The sequence below is a fragment of the Suricata suricatta genome, chromosome 14 (assembly GCF_006229205.1).
Source record: "Suricata suricatta isolate VVHF042 chromosome 14, meerkat_22Aug2017_6uvM2_HiC, whole genome shotgun sequence".
Lineage (NCBI taxonomy): Eukaryota > Metazoa > Chordata > Mammalia > Carnivora > Herpestidae > Suricata > Suricata suricatta.
This window is the reverse complement of record NC_043713.1, coordinates 81,300,221-81,314,682: the sequence shown is the minus strand read 5'-3', so window position 1 is coordinate 81,314,682 and position 14,462 is coordinate 81,300,221.

Sequence of the window (14,462 nt, the reverse complement as noted above, 5' to 3'; positions counted from 1 at the left end):
GCTAAGGGAGAACATTAAAACTGCAACCCCCAGACTCCCTCCGTCTCTGTTCCTCCCTCACCTGTAACACTCCTGGAAGCTGTTCTTCTCAGGATATAAAATGCTTTCAACCTTCTTCCCTCCATCCTCCTGCTCGCCCCCCGATTTTTGCCTTCTGGAAACTTCAGTCTTTAAATGGCAGAAGCAAGGGCCAGCAAGAAGGAAGAGTGCACTTTGCCTACAGAATTGTCCCCTAGACAGTGGAGAAAACTCCTTCCCCTCCTCGCTACCCTGACTTTCTGGTTGGCACAGACTCTGGATCTCAGAGTCTAGGGTTGCAAGTGGGGAAGGAGTTGAGTATTTCCCTCCCTCCTTTTATCCTGGAGGGGTGCCCTGTTTCAGACGATAAAACTTGAATAGGTTCCCGATTGTTTATCTCAATCCGGCTCCATCTGCCTTATATTTATGGAAATTCCTCCCAGATTCTGGCAACAGGCGCCTGTCAGTCTTGGGTGTCAGCACTGTGAGTTTTCAATTCTTGCTGCCTTCTTAGGTATTTTAGTGGAAAGCTGGGAAAATATGTCTCAGGGGCTGCTACTCTGGTGCCAGCTTAAATCAATGACACCCAACCTCTTCCTTTTACAGTTTCACCTCCTTTTTTACTCATTCACTCATTCACTCAGCAGCATTCATAAAGCACCTACAGTGCACAGGGTACTGTACCCTGCGCTGGGAATAAGAAGGGGAATGGAAGCTCCATCCGGCCCCTGAAAGGGACTATCTTTGGAAGAAGCAGATTCATAATTGCAGCATTAGTACAAGTGGTGTGTGGTGCGGACTCTGTACACACCAGAGACGTTTGGTGACCTATGCAAGGCTGCACAGCAAATCGGAGCAAGATCCAGAGAAGAGGCTGGTTCTCCTGGTTCACCGGTCTACATTCCTGCCACCGTGCTTCCCAGGCTCCTCCTTTCCCAACTTTCCTTTTCCGGTTTTCCTGCGGCCAGGATGGCCTACAGCCATTGTTCCCATCCTCAGAGATATTTATTTATTTATTTATTTATTTAATGTTTATTTATTTTTGAGAGAGAGAAAGAGCACAAGTGAGGGAGGGGCAGAGACAGAGAAACACACACACACACACACACACACACACACACACACATACACACACACACACACAGAATCCGAAGCAAGCTCCAGGCTCTGAGCTGTCAGCGCAGAGCCTGACTCAGGGCTTGAACCCATGAAATGTGAGATCACAACCTGAGCCAAAGTCAGATGCTCAACTGACTGAGCCCCCCAAGCGCCCTCTTCATAGATATTTATAATATGAGGCTCTGTTTTCTCCCTAGCTCTCACTCCAGTCCTGGCCTTTCTCACCCTAGAGCACCTTCTAGGCCATGAACATCTTGTTCCACAAATTAGAGGCATCTGTAAGTCCCTACTAACCCGTCCCAATGTGCGGCTTCACTCCTTTGCTTTTCTGCTTTGCGCAGACAGTCCTTAGAGTACACAGCGTGAAGTCTGTGGCTTCAGTATCCAAAGACTCTGACTCAAAGCCCTACTAGGCCACCTCTTTGCTGTGTGCCCCTAGTCAGGTTGCTTTCTGTCTCTGAACTTCCCATCTTCACTTGTAAAACATGAATAATAACACTGGTGTTCCTACTGAGATATTTAAGTGAACTTGTTTAAATAAGCACTTAGTACAGTATCGGGCATATGGTAAGGGCTCAGTAAATGATACCTACCATTATTGGTATTACTGTGATTACTGCAAGTGTTCTCCCTGTTAGATTATTTCTCCTGGAGGGCAGGGACTATGTCTGTTCTAGGCTGCCCCTCCAGGACCATCAAAGTAACATTGATAAGTGTTCATTCAGTGCTTTAATTGACACATTTAAGTCCAATCAAGATGATCAGGCCGCGCTCTCAATGGGAAGAAAGCAGACTTGAAAAGGAAGTTGTAATCTAGTGGTTCCTTTCAAAGTGAGATCCTTGAAACCCTAGTTCTACAGATTGCTCTGGGGAAAAACAGTTCCTTGTGCAAATCAATGTGAGAAACACTGACTCCCTCTCTTTCTGGAAAAGGCTATTAAAGGCTCTGACAATTCCTGCATGAAAGAAACCTGCGGAACTTTGTTGATCTCCCTGTTGCCCAAACTTAATTGACCCATAAACTCCTTTCTCATGAGACATCTATTGTCCTGTGCCCGGATGCACATCATTACTGAACCCCATCCTGTAGCTACCACCCTGGACGAATACACCACCAATCTGATTGCCCTTAGCAATGTTTGGTGGGAGCTAAGTGCACATTCAGTATGTCCTCCAGGGGGCGCTGCTACAGGTTCTGCCAGCATCTCTCATGAGGCCGGGAGCCTGTGGGAGACCCGAAGGTACCATGACTTCCGTCTTAACAGAATAGGCATCAATGTGTATATATATATATATTTTTTTTCAAATCCTTCATTTATTGTGCCAACTACAATGCATAATTGGTTTTCTATAAAGAGAATGGATATAGTTCATGTGCCCTTATCAAAGCTTACTTGGAACAATGGGACATTTGCAAGTGACCTTGCTCTTGTCATAGTCCCTTTCTAAACATCACACACATTCGAGTTCCTGGCAGAATGGCTCTTTTCCTTGTCTGGTAAGAAAAACGACATGGAAACTACACACTTACTCTTTGCAATAAATGTTATGGTCCGATGAGATCTGAGGACTCCCGGGATTCCGCCCTAGCATGTTAAGTTGGATCAAGAGAGAGGCTCCTTTCTCACACCTTCCTTCTCACACCCATGGTATCTCTCGCCCAACCCAATCATTTTCCAGCTGCTGCCTGGGCCGTATCTCCACCCGAGTCTCTGCTTTCGCCATCTCTGTTCTCCTTGCCGTGAGCACGCATCCCCTCACTAGCAATAGCCACTACCTCCATACACTAATCGCCTGCTGTGGGCCAGGCTCTGCTAAGAAGTTTACAACTGGGGTCTGATTTAATAGAATTTTAGGACCCCCAACTGACTGATGGGGAAACTGAGGCATCAAGGGGTTACATAACATGCGCCTCTAAACACAGCTAGGCTGGGGTGGAGCTGGGCCTTGAGCCCAGGAAGTCGGGGTCCAGATTCCCTGCATGTGCCCTTCCTTACATGTTCCCGTTGATTTTTGTTTTTATTGAGGTAAAAGTCACACAACATAAAACCAACCACTATGGAGTGCACGGTTCAGTGGCATCGAACACATTCAGTGTTGTGCAACCACCACCTCTATCTAATTCCAGAACATTCTCCCCACCCCAAAAGGAACCCCTGTACCCATTAAGCAGTCACTCCCTGCCCCAGCCCCTGGCCCCCAGCCCCTTGCATTCTCCTAGTTATTTTGCCTTTCCTGTCGAGCACTCAGGTCCCCTTCTCGGACAGTGCCTCATTTTCCCGTGGGGAAATCGTTCCCCTCACATATAAAACAGCCAGGACGTGGGTTCCTGCAGGATAGTAACTGGGTCTGGCTTACTTCTACATCCCCCGTGATCAGCCCTGAGCACGATGCTTGTCGAAACAACGCAAGCTGGAAGTTCCACCTCATTCATACTTGTTCTTTGTCACCTATTGAGTTTACTGAGGCCCTACTACGTGTGGCTCCTTGGAATACGTCTAAGCGGAGGCAGGAAAGAACACCCGTCCTCTATCGATGAGGAAACAGAGGCTCAGAGAGTGAAAAACATTTTTTGTCTTTCCTCTTCCTCTGAGTCTTCCTAACCATTGTTCCTTTTGCCTTGAAAACTCTTCTACCAGAACTTTCCGCTGCTAATGCTCCTGTCACTTCTCCCCTGTTGGTCTGGGGTCTGGGTTTGCTCCTGTGTTTAAAAAGCAGAAACCCAGAACACGATGGGAATGCATGCATTTGTCTTCCATAAAGCCACCTGTGCTCCTTTGGACACCCAGCCCGTCTGCTTTGGGCTGAGATCTCAGCTTCGGGAGCCTCCTGCTAATTGGAAGCCTTGGTCGGCAGTTTGTGCCTTTGATGAATAAAAAATGGAGACACAAATTAATTATTACTTAATAAATTCAGTTTGGTTAATAAAAATCTTTCAAAACATAGGCCCCCAAGTTGGAGCCAGCCCAGATGTCCGTCAGCAGTGGCTGGTGAAGTTGGTGACGACGTGGTGGGGTGCCAGGGAAGGACATCTACAGGCCCTGACATGGAGAGATGGCCAGGACGTGGTGTCGGAAAGGGAAAAGAAAATTGAGAAGAATTTGGACAGCACAAACTCATTCTCATAGATAGAAGAGACATACACATGTGTGAGAATGTAAATATAGATGTATTCACGGGAAAAATCTAAACACTATTTTCTTATTGTGGTAAAATACATGTAACATAAAATTTGCTATCTCGACCAGTTTTAAGTGTGCAGCTTAGTGGCATTAAATACCTTCATCATGTTGTGCAACCATCACTGCCATCCATCCTCAAAACTCCTTTCATCTGTAAAACTGAAACTGTCCCCATTAAACTGTCCCTATTACCGCCCACCACCCACCCCCGATACCACCATCCTATTTTCTGTCTCTATGATCTTGAGCACCTCCTGTAAGTGGAATCATACGGTATATCTCTTTGTGCTTGGATTCTTTAACTCAGCATGTCATCGAGGCTCATCCATGTTATAGCATGTGGCGGAATTTCCTTCCTTTTTTAAATAAACTGTTTAATGTTTATTTTTGAGAGACTGAGAGACAGACAAACAGTATGAGCAGGGGAGGGGCAGAAAGAGGGAGACACAGAATCCTAAGTAGGCTCCAGCTCTGAGCTATCAGCACAGAGCCCAATGAGGGGCTTGAACTCACAAATTGCAAGATCATGACCTGAGCTGAAGTCAGATGCTTAACTGACTGAGCCACCCAGGCGCCTCTCCTTCCTTTTTAAAAGCTGAATAATGTTCCATTGTATGGATATACTACATTTTGCTTATCCATCCAACCATCCACTAATGGACATCCACGCTGCTTCTGCATATTGGCTATTGTGAATAACGCTGCTAGAAACAAGGAACAACACCAAATTTTTAACAAAACTAATCTTTGGGTAAGAGGATAGAATTATGGGGAAATTTTACTTCCTTTCCCTCACTGCAAATAATTCAATTACCAAATGTACCAAAATATCTAAAATCTAGAGAAAGCCCTGACCCCTCATATACATCTTACAGAAGTGTAGCCACAATTTGGGGTATATTCTTTCACATTTCTTCTTTGCACATGTGAACATATAATATGCGTATAAATACTTATAGCAAGTGACAACTGAGTTGTACAATGGCGCAGTTGCTCTCTGTCTGTGCACATCGTACTGTGGGCACCTTTCCAAACCAGTTCGTGGACATTTACTTCATTCTGTTCGACTGCGTCTTAGTAGTCCATCATGTATGCGCTCTGCGTATATTTAACCAGTACCATTGTGTAAAGTTGGCATTTCATTTGTTTCCAGGTTTTGCTGTTATAAACTAGGGTGTAACGAATGTCCCCGGACAGTTATCTTTGTATGAGGGGGTATAACTGGCTTCAAGACAAGTTCCCAGAAAGGGAATTGTTGCTCCAAAGGGTATACACGCTCTTAACATGTGGCCAGGTATTGTCTTCCAGAGTGGTTTGCTCTGATTTACCCCATCATCAGTGTGGACGGGGAACACCTTTCCACACATTCTAAACCAACATCAGATAATCTTCCCCTTTTTAATTTAATAAAGACAAAGCTTATTACGGTTTCAATCTGCCATCTTCAATTATGAGTACAGTTGACTTTTTTAAGTTTAGTGGCGAGTGGTTTTTCTTCGTGAATATTTATATGTTTTGCTCACTTTTTGTTTAGCGGGGAGGCTTTTCTGTTTCCTTAAGGCGTTCCCTTTCTACATGATGTCATGTGACTTTTTATTATAACTAACAAGTTCAAGCCTACAATCCCTTATCTGAAAGCCCTGGGGAAGATGTGTTTCAGAATTCAGAATCTGTTTGGCTCTTGGAAAGGGGTCCATGTGGCTTATCTAACATTCCCAGGAAGTCTGGGGCAGCCCCCTTATACTCCAACATATTAATATTTCTGCAGTGAAAAGTATAAACATTCCCACAAAGTGGGATGAATAAGGAATATAAATAGCCTCACATCCTTTTGATTCAGGTTTTGCCACCAAATGTGTTAGCAATAAAAACTCACAGTTTTCAGAGTTTTTTGGACTTTAGAATTTTGGCTAACAGATTGTAGACCTGTTTCTATCACTTTCTTTTTTACTTATTACTTTTAAATAAATAAGGTTCATGCAGGGAAATTAACAGGCAGGGAACAAGATACGATTCCTTCTTCCATCTCCAGGCTTTGGGAGGATCTGGGCAGGTAGGATGAGGCAAGGATGCTTACACTTAGCCTGAGCTCTTAGGGACAAGAGCACACAGATCACCTTGTCACTGTCAGATTTACCTGTCTACCTCTGCCTTCTCCCTTGCACACGTTTTCCTTGTCCAGCCCAACGGCCCTAACCCCACCACGCACCCCATACTCCTCATGTCTGCCTCCTGTGCCCCCCCAGCCAGGACCACCTTCCCAGCAGCCCCTTCTTTGTTGTGACTGCTGCGTGAAGTTTGCTTTGCGCCACACCGGAATGCAGATGAGATTAATTCAGTCCCACGGAGCGGCCCAGCTGGAGGGGCTCTCACTTTCCCGCCATCCGGGGGTGTAAGTCAGTGATTTCCACAAGGAGGCCCCGATGCTAATTCTTCCCCCAATATATAAAACCAGGTGCTTCCAGGAACTGTAAATATGAATCTACTTTAGGCTTTTAGAGCTACCGTGGAATTGAATAATCATAAAAGATACTTCTTCCGTGGAGATTTATGCCCTCCACGCACCCCCACCCCCAGTTCCCAACCGATAAAAAAACCATATTTTACCAAAATATATCTCCCATCAGCAGTCCTGGAACACCTCACTAACTGACTATATTTATTGGGAAACGATTCACATTAATTTCAGGCATCATCCTAATATTATATTTATGACAGACTGTGTGAGCACCGGCAAGGGCCCTTGCCTCGTTTCTGGCATCCATTCTCTGTTTCTGCAAATACATATTGTAAACACTGCCTGGAGAGATAAAATCATAAAACCAAAATAGGTTATCTTTGGAAACTCTGTTAATCCTAATCAAATAAGACAACTGCTTGCCTGATTTGAGAAGCTGAGAGGCCGCGCCCAAGGTCTGGGGGGTGTTTCTCTTGGAACTTTCTTATTCCAAATCTCAACTCCACCCCCACCCCACCCCGGCCACCCCAAGATAGGATGTGACTTTTTCATGCCGGTGAGACCCTCATAGAGAAAGAGGTTTGACTCACGAGTCCTGCGAGAGAAGACTCGCTCAATGCGCAGGAGAAACCAAAGGGAGAAAGGAGATCCGAGCTGGGATAAAGTGTAAGCAGGTTTGCCCAGCGAACCCATCTTGTGTGGCCAGATGCAGCGAGCGTGGGTGGGAACCTAGACAGAGAAAATGCAAACTGCCTGCCCCTAAGGATTCTATTACTTTGGACAGACCAGAAAAAGAGAAGAGCAGGGGCCATTCTTTAATGCTGGGGGAGAATGACTCGAGGCTTTATAAGAATAGAGATCTAATATTTCACTTTCAGCTGTAATTTGTGCAGTGTGATGTGTACACACACACACACACACACACACACACACACACACACACACCATTGCAGCTGTCATGTCCAGTAAAAGCTACTATCCAGGATAGCCTCCAGTGGGTGTTTTGGGGAAAAGGGACAAAGGGCTTTGTTCCACTTTGGGGTCATTGTAGTCTGTTGCAGCTGTTTCTGCCTGTCCTCCATACATTCCTGCGTCTGAGAACAGCACCCCTCACCCCTCCCTCTCACAATCCCAGCTCTTGGGTGAAGTCCACTTGAATCCTTGGCTCCAAGGATGGGCACGTGACTTAGACCTGGCCAATCAGAGCATTCTGTTCTACCTAGATTGTCAGCCTGGCCAATTAGAGCATGCTGTCTCTCTGGCTATGGCAGTTGCTTCAGATTGGCACATGACCCAGGACTGGCTAATAAGAATAGTTCAGGGGCTCCTGGGCAACTCAGTTGGTTAAGGGTTTGGCTCTTGATTTTGGCTCAGGTCATTATCTCATGGTTCATGGGATCAAGCCCCGCATTGGGCACTGCACTCACAGGATGGAAGCCGCTGGGGATTCTCGCTCCCCTTCCTTCTCGCCCTCTGCCCCTCCCCCGCTCACACTCATTCTCTCGTGTGCTTTCTCTCTCTCAAAATAAATAAACATAAAAAAAATCTTTAAAAAGGAAAAGCTCAGACACTTGGCCCCAGAGGCTGGTCCACAAAAGGGCAGAGCTCAAAGCCAGGTTGGAGAAAGCCACTCCAGGATTTCTGCTGGACATTTAGGGATAAGAAAGACAAATCTCTTTAGACTGGGACTTTTGAGGGGTAGGATATAAACTTGAATGCCCGGTGCCTAGGAGCCATTTTGTCACCATGAGGGAGAACCCTCCTGAGAATGAAGACCATAGAGGAAAATAGAGTAGGGTTAGGGAAAGCCAGATTCCTAATGTTGGTAAAGATGATGACAATCATTCTAATACTAACAATAGCTAACATTTATATTGTGCTTACCATTGTGACACTCTTCTCTAGAAACTATACCTATAATGATTCATTGGCCCTCTTAACAACTCTGGGAGATAGGCACTTTCATTACTTCCATTTCGTAGATGAGGAAATGGAGACAGCAGGGTCCTCCAGTAAGTGGTAGAGCCGGAATTTGAATCTAAGTTATCTGGCTCTAAGTCCTTGTTCATAACTACTATGCAACAGTCTACAAACATTTATTGAGAGCCTACTATGTGCCACGCTGTGTGGGGACATGGAGATGATCCAGTCCTGATCCCTAGTCTCCAGGAGCTCAGGGTCCAGGGGGGACATCAGGAAGACAGGCAGTCTGGCCCGTTGGATGTGACCAAATGTGACTGCTGTACCACCTGCTTTAATTTGCAGAGAAATTAATTCCCTTCAGGGAAGCAGCTCTAGCCCTAACAGCCCTTCAAAAATGTCAGGATTATTTTTAGCCTGGAGAGTTGGTAAGTCCAGTGGCCGATTGGATATTGGAGAAAGGAGACTGTGCTCTGGGGAGAAGAAGCATGAGGCCACAAGAAACTCTATTTCAGAAGAAGGGCTGAGCTCAAGGGAGGCCTGGTGGCTTCAGGGAGACACAAAGGGAGAAGCCAGGCTGCTGGGCATCTGGAACTGGGAAGGAGAGTCACAGTCAAAGAGGCTGGGCCTGGGCCTGGAACTTTCCATGGTCCACTCCCAGAAGGGAATGAAGGTCCTCCAGAAAGGGCCACCTTAAAAGGGAAACACAGGAAGAAGCAGCAAGATGGCCAAGTGAGCACAAACATGGGGAGGGATCCTTTAGTCATTCAACAAACTTATGTTGCTATTGCCCCGGAGTCTGTGCTCCTGGAATGGAATGGAATGAAAGTGGGACACTGTGCAGTGGTGTGACCAAGACTACTGCAGTTGGGTAGCACCCTGGGCTGTGGGCTTTCTGCAGGGGGCCACTTAGCCCATCTGCAAGGAAGAAGGCTTCCTGGAGGAGGTGACCTTTGAATTAGAGGGTTGAAAGACAATCTAAAGTGAGCCAGGTAGAGAAGAGAGTCAAGTGCAAAGGCATAGAGGTATATTGAGAAGAAAACTAAAATAAAAAATCACAAATTTAGGGGTGCCTGTTTGGCTCAGTCAACAAAGCATGCAGCTCTTGATCTCTGGGTCATGAGTTCAAGCCCCATATTGGGCATAAAGCTTACTTTAAAAAAAAAAGCTAAAAGAAATAGCAAATTAAGGGGCGCCTAGGTGGCTCAGTTAAACCTCTGCCTTTGGCTTAGGTCATGATCTCACAGGTTCGTGAGTTGGAGCCCTGCGTCCAAATCTCTGCTGTCAGCATGGAGCCCACTTCAGATCCTCTGTCTCCCTCTCTCTCTGCCCCTCCCCTGCTCATTTTCTCTCTCTCTCTCTCTCTCTCTCTCTCTCTCTCTCTCTGTCTCTTTCTCTCTCTCAAAAATAAATAAACTTAAGGAAAAAAAAAGGAATAGCATATTAAAATCACAGCTCCCTTTTCCTGTGCCCTCCCTGCAGGCCAGGCACCGGCCCAGGCATAAATGAGGCCAGACCTCATTTAACGCTTCCACCCCACGTGGGGGAAAGAACTCTTAATATCTCCACCTTGCAGAGAGGAACTCTGGCTCCCAAAGCTACAGGCATGGGCTCTGGAGCCAGGTGGCCCAGGTTTAAATCCTGACTTTTCACTTATCCACTGTGTCACTTGGGGCAGTGACTTCTCCCTGGGCCTGTTGTTTAGGGTTGTGTGGGCATCATATCAATTGCTACAAGCAAAGTGCTTAAAACGCTGCCCAGCATTGAGTCATTCATTGTTCAGTAAGTGTTAAATGAATGGATGCATGAATAAATGAAATTAGGGCTCAGAGAACTTTAATAACTTTCTAAGGCTACACAGAAAGCAAAACCAAGGTCAGATCTGAATCCAGGTCTGACTCTGGATCTGAGCCTCTCTTCTTTATTGCCAGTGGAGGTTTTAGTAAAATCAAATAGTGAGGAAAGTCATAATCCCTGAGGCTCCGATGGATGAATGGAGCGACTACCTCGTGCTGGGAACTGGCCTGAGCACTTGCCTTGCATCATCTCCCCCTTCGCCTGCGCACCCCTGGGGTAGATGGGAATGCTTCCTGCATTTTACAGATGAGGAAACTGTGGGTCAGGGCAACAAGGAGCCTTGTCTGGGCTGCATAAGTAGCAAGTGTCCAAGCTGGGATTCGACTCCAGCTCTGTGTGGCCAGTTCACGATCTAGGGACACGCAAGCCATAAAGACGGTGATAAACTTTAGAGATTAGGAAACCGAGGCTGAGAGGCTTATTTGCCTGAGGCCACGCAGCTTGTTAGCTGCAGTGCCCTCATTGCAGCAAGACTCGGGCGATGGACAGTCCCTCAGACCAGCAGCCTCCAGGCCCCAGGCCTCCATTTTCACAAACAGCCTCACTCGGCCCAGCTAGGTCCAGGGCCCCTCTGTTCCTCCTCTCCTCTCACCTCCCCCGACCCCACCGGCCATGTACTCTCTGTTCTCTGCCCCTACGTGCAGTTCCGCCCTACAGCCACTGCAGTTCATCTGTTCGCTGGTGCCCACCCCTTTGGTCTCCAGCCGCCTGCCAGTCGGTTCCAGGCTGATTTCCCGGTGTGTGGTCCATACTGAACCATGCAGGCAAGGAGCGGCCGCAGCTGTGCAGCCTGGCAGAAGAAAGTCCCTGGGGCTTCAGTTAGTTTCAGGGCCCCACATCTGGCGGCCACAGCTGGCAGGCCTGGCAGAAGAAAGTCCCTTCACCTTGTCCCCCCCACTCCCAAAACATGTCCCTGCCCATCCCCTGCTTTCCGTTTTGCTGATGCTGTCACAGTCCACGCCAGTCGGATCACTCACCTCGCTGGCTGCGGCAGCCGCCTCTCGGGCGTGCTGCTGTGACCCCCCTCTTCCCCTCTCGGCACAGAGTCCCTTCTCCCCTGGTAGCCACCCCTCAGGTCTGCTTAAAACCCACTGGTGCCACATAGACTCAAGAGGATTGAAAACAGGGACTCACACAAATATTCTCACACTGTGAACACTAGCTGAAAGGTAGAAACGACCTGAATGCCCACCAACACGAGTGGAGAAACCAACTGTAGTCTCTTCACACGGTGGAGTGTGACTGAGCTGGAAGGAGGAACGATGGATGCCACACCCTGTGTGAACGTGACATTATGTTGAGTGACAGGAGCCAGACACAAAAGGCCACATATTGTATGATTTCCTGTATATGAGATATCCAGAATAAATTCACAGAGACAGAAATCAGATTGGTGAATGCCAGGGACTTGGGCAGAGGAGGAAATGGGGAGTGACTCCTAATGGGTACAGGGTTTCCATTTGAGGTAATGAAATGTTCTGGAACTGGACAGAAATAGTCATATGACATTGTGAATCTACTAAATGAGACTGATCTTTACTTAAAATTATTTTTAATGTTTATTTTTGAGAGAGAAATAAAGAGAGAATGTAAGTGCATAGGGGAGGGTCAAATAGAGAGGGAGACACAGAATCCAAAGCAGGCTCCAGCTCAAGGCCCAACGCAGAACTCGAACTCATGAACTGCAAGATCGTGCCCTGAGCCAATGTCAGATACTTAACTGACTGAGCCAGCCAGGTGCCCCTGATATTTACTTTTAAATGGTTAGTTGTTTTGGGGCACCTGGGTGGCTCAGTCAGTTAAGTATTCAACTTTGGCTGAGGTCATGATCTCACAGTTTCTGAGTCTGAGCCCCATGTTGGGCTCTGTGCTATAGTGCAGGATGCACTTGGGATCCTTTGTCTCCCTTGCTCTCTGTTCCTCCCCACCTGTGCGTGCACACACATTTTCGCTCTCAAAAATAAATAAACATTAAAAAAATAATAATTGTATTGTGTGGTATATGTGCAAAAGCCTCCAAAAAATTTTTTTTGTTTTTACTGTTACTAAAATATACATGAAATTTACCATTTTAACACATTTTCACCATTTCCATCACCCCAAAACGAAACTCTGTACCCATTAGGAAGTCAGTCTCCCTCCCCCTCCCTCCAGCCCCTGACAACCCCTCATCTACTTTCTGTTTCTATGGATTTGCCTATTCCGGACATTTTGTGTAAACAGAACCACAGTGTGTGGTCTTTGGTGTCTGGCATCTTTTACGTGGTGTCATTTTTCCAAGGATGATCCGTGTAGTAGCGTGAATCAGTGCTTCTCTCTTTTTTATGGCCGAACATTAGTCCACTGTCGAAATAGGTCACATTTTGTTGACCCACCATCAACTGATGGACACTTGGGCTGTTCCCACCTTTTGGTTACTGTGGATAGCGCTGCTCTGAACATTCATATACATGTATTTGTTTGGATATCTGTTCTCCAGTTCTTTGGGGTAGATACCTAGGAATGGAGTTGCACGTCATGTGGTAACCTCACGTTAAACCTTGAGAACCGCTGTCTTCCACAGCCGCTGCACCATTTCCATTTCCCACCGGCAGTGTGTGAGGGCCTAGGGTGGCTAGGAGATTTAGATGCAATAATACAGGTGGAAGACTTAGCCAGGGCTCGAAGCATAGTGAGGCGCTCCAGAAATATGAGCAATTAGGATGATTCTTGCTAACAATCATTACTATGCACCTCCTCTAGGCCGGGCCCTGGGAGGTGCTGAAGGTGCCAAGATGAACACAAAATCAGTCCCACCTACATTCAAGGAGCTCCTGCTCACCTGAATGACTTGTCCATGGGCTGTTCTGAGTACCTGGTCTGATTAACAACAACAATAACAATAGCTACAAATCCAACGGCCGCTTATAACGTGGCTGGCGTTGTACCAAGCTCTTTATTCATTTCCCTCGTGTGATCCTTACAACAACCCAGGGTGTAGGCAATATTATCATCCCCTTTTACAAATGAGAAGACTGAGCCTCCAGAGGGGGGTGAGTGTGCCTGAGCCTCATGGCTGGCACTGAGCCGGGGTTTGAAGGTGAGACCTGTGCCTCACCAATGGCCCTCTCAGGAATCAAAGGGTGAATCCGTTTACTCTTGATTTTGCCAAAATCCTAGAATTAACTCAATTTTGGCTTTTGCACAGACCCACTCGATTCTAGCAATAGAGTTCAGCATGGCAGGGGCATCCAGTGGGCAGCTTCTGGGACAGTCTCAAGCCCTGGTTAGGGCTGAAGGGACAGTCTTTGTTGAGTTCAAGGAGCTGCTTTTTATTTTTTTTTTTTTAATGTTTTGTTTATTTTTGATACAGAGACAGAGCTTGAGAGGGGGAGGGACAGAGAGAGAGAGGGAGACACAGAATCTGAAGCAGGCTCCAGGCTCTGAGCTGTCAGCACAGAGCCTGACGTGGGGCTCAAACCCACGAACATGAGATCATGACCTGAGCCGAAGTGGGAGGCTTAACCGACTGAGCCACCCAGGCTCCCCAAGAAGCCGCTTTTCAGACCTGAGTTCAGGAAGTATTGGGGCCTGCAATACGCAAAGAACAGGTGCTAAATCACATATGATCATTCCTCTCCGTCTGCAGGACCTTCCCTCAAAAGTACCACTCCTCAGCCTCCTACGCCCTCACTGGCCACTGGCCACCTCCTTGGTGGGCCTGCCTTTTCATGCTTTCATCCTTCTTTGCCAGACTCCCCCACCCAGTCTGTGTCCAGAAGAGCAACACCTGGTCTGCCTTCTGTGTCGCCCATGCATGGATTCTAGAAGGGACTCTTTTTGCAGGGCCCCAGTCTATATGGATTGCTGGGTGGGTTTCCATGAACCAGGATTCACACTGAATTTCTGGAACCTTCCAGATCAGTGTG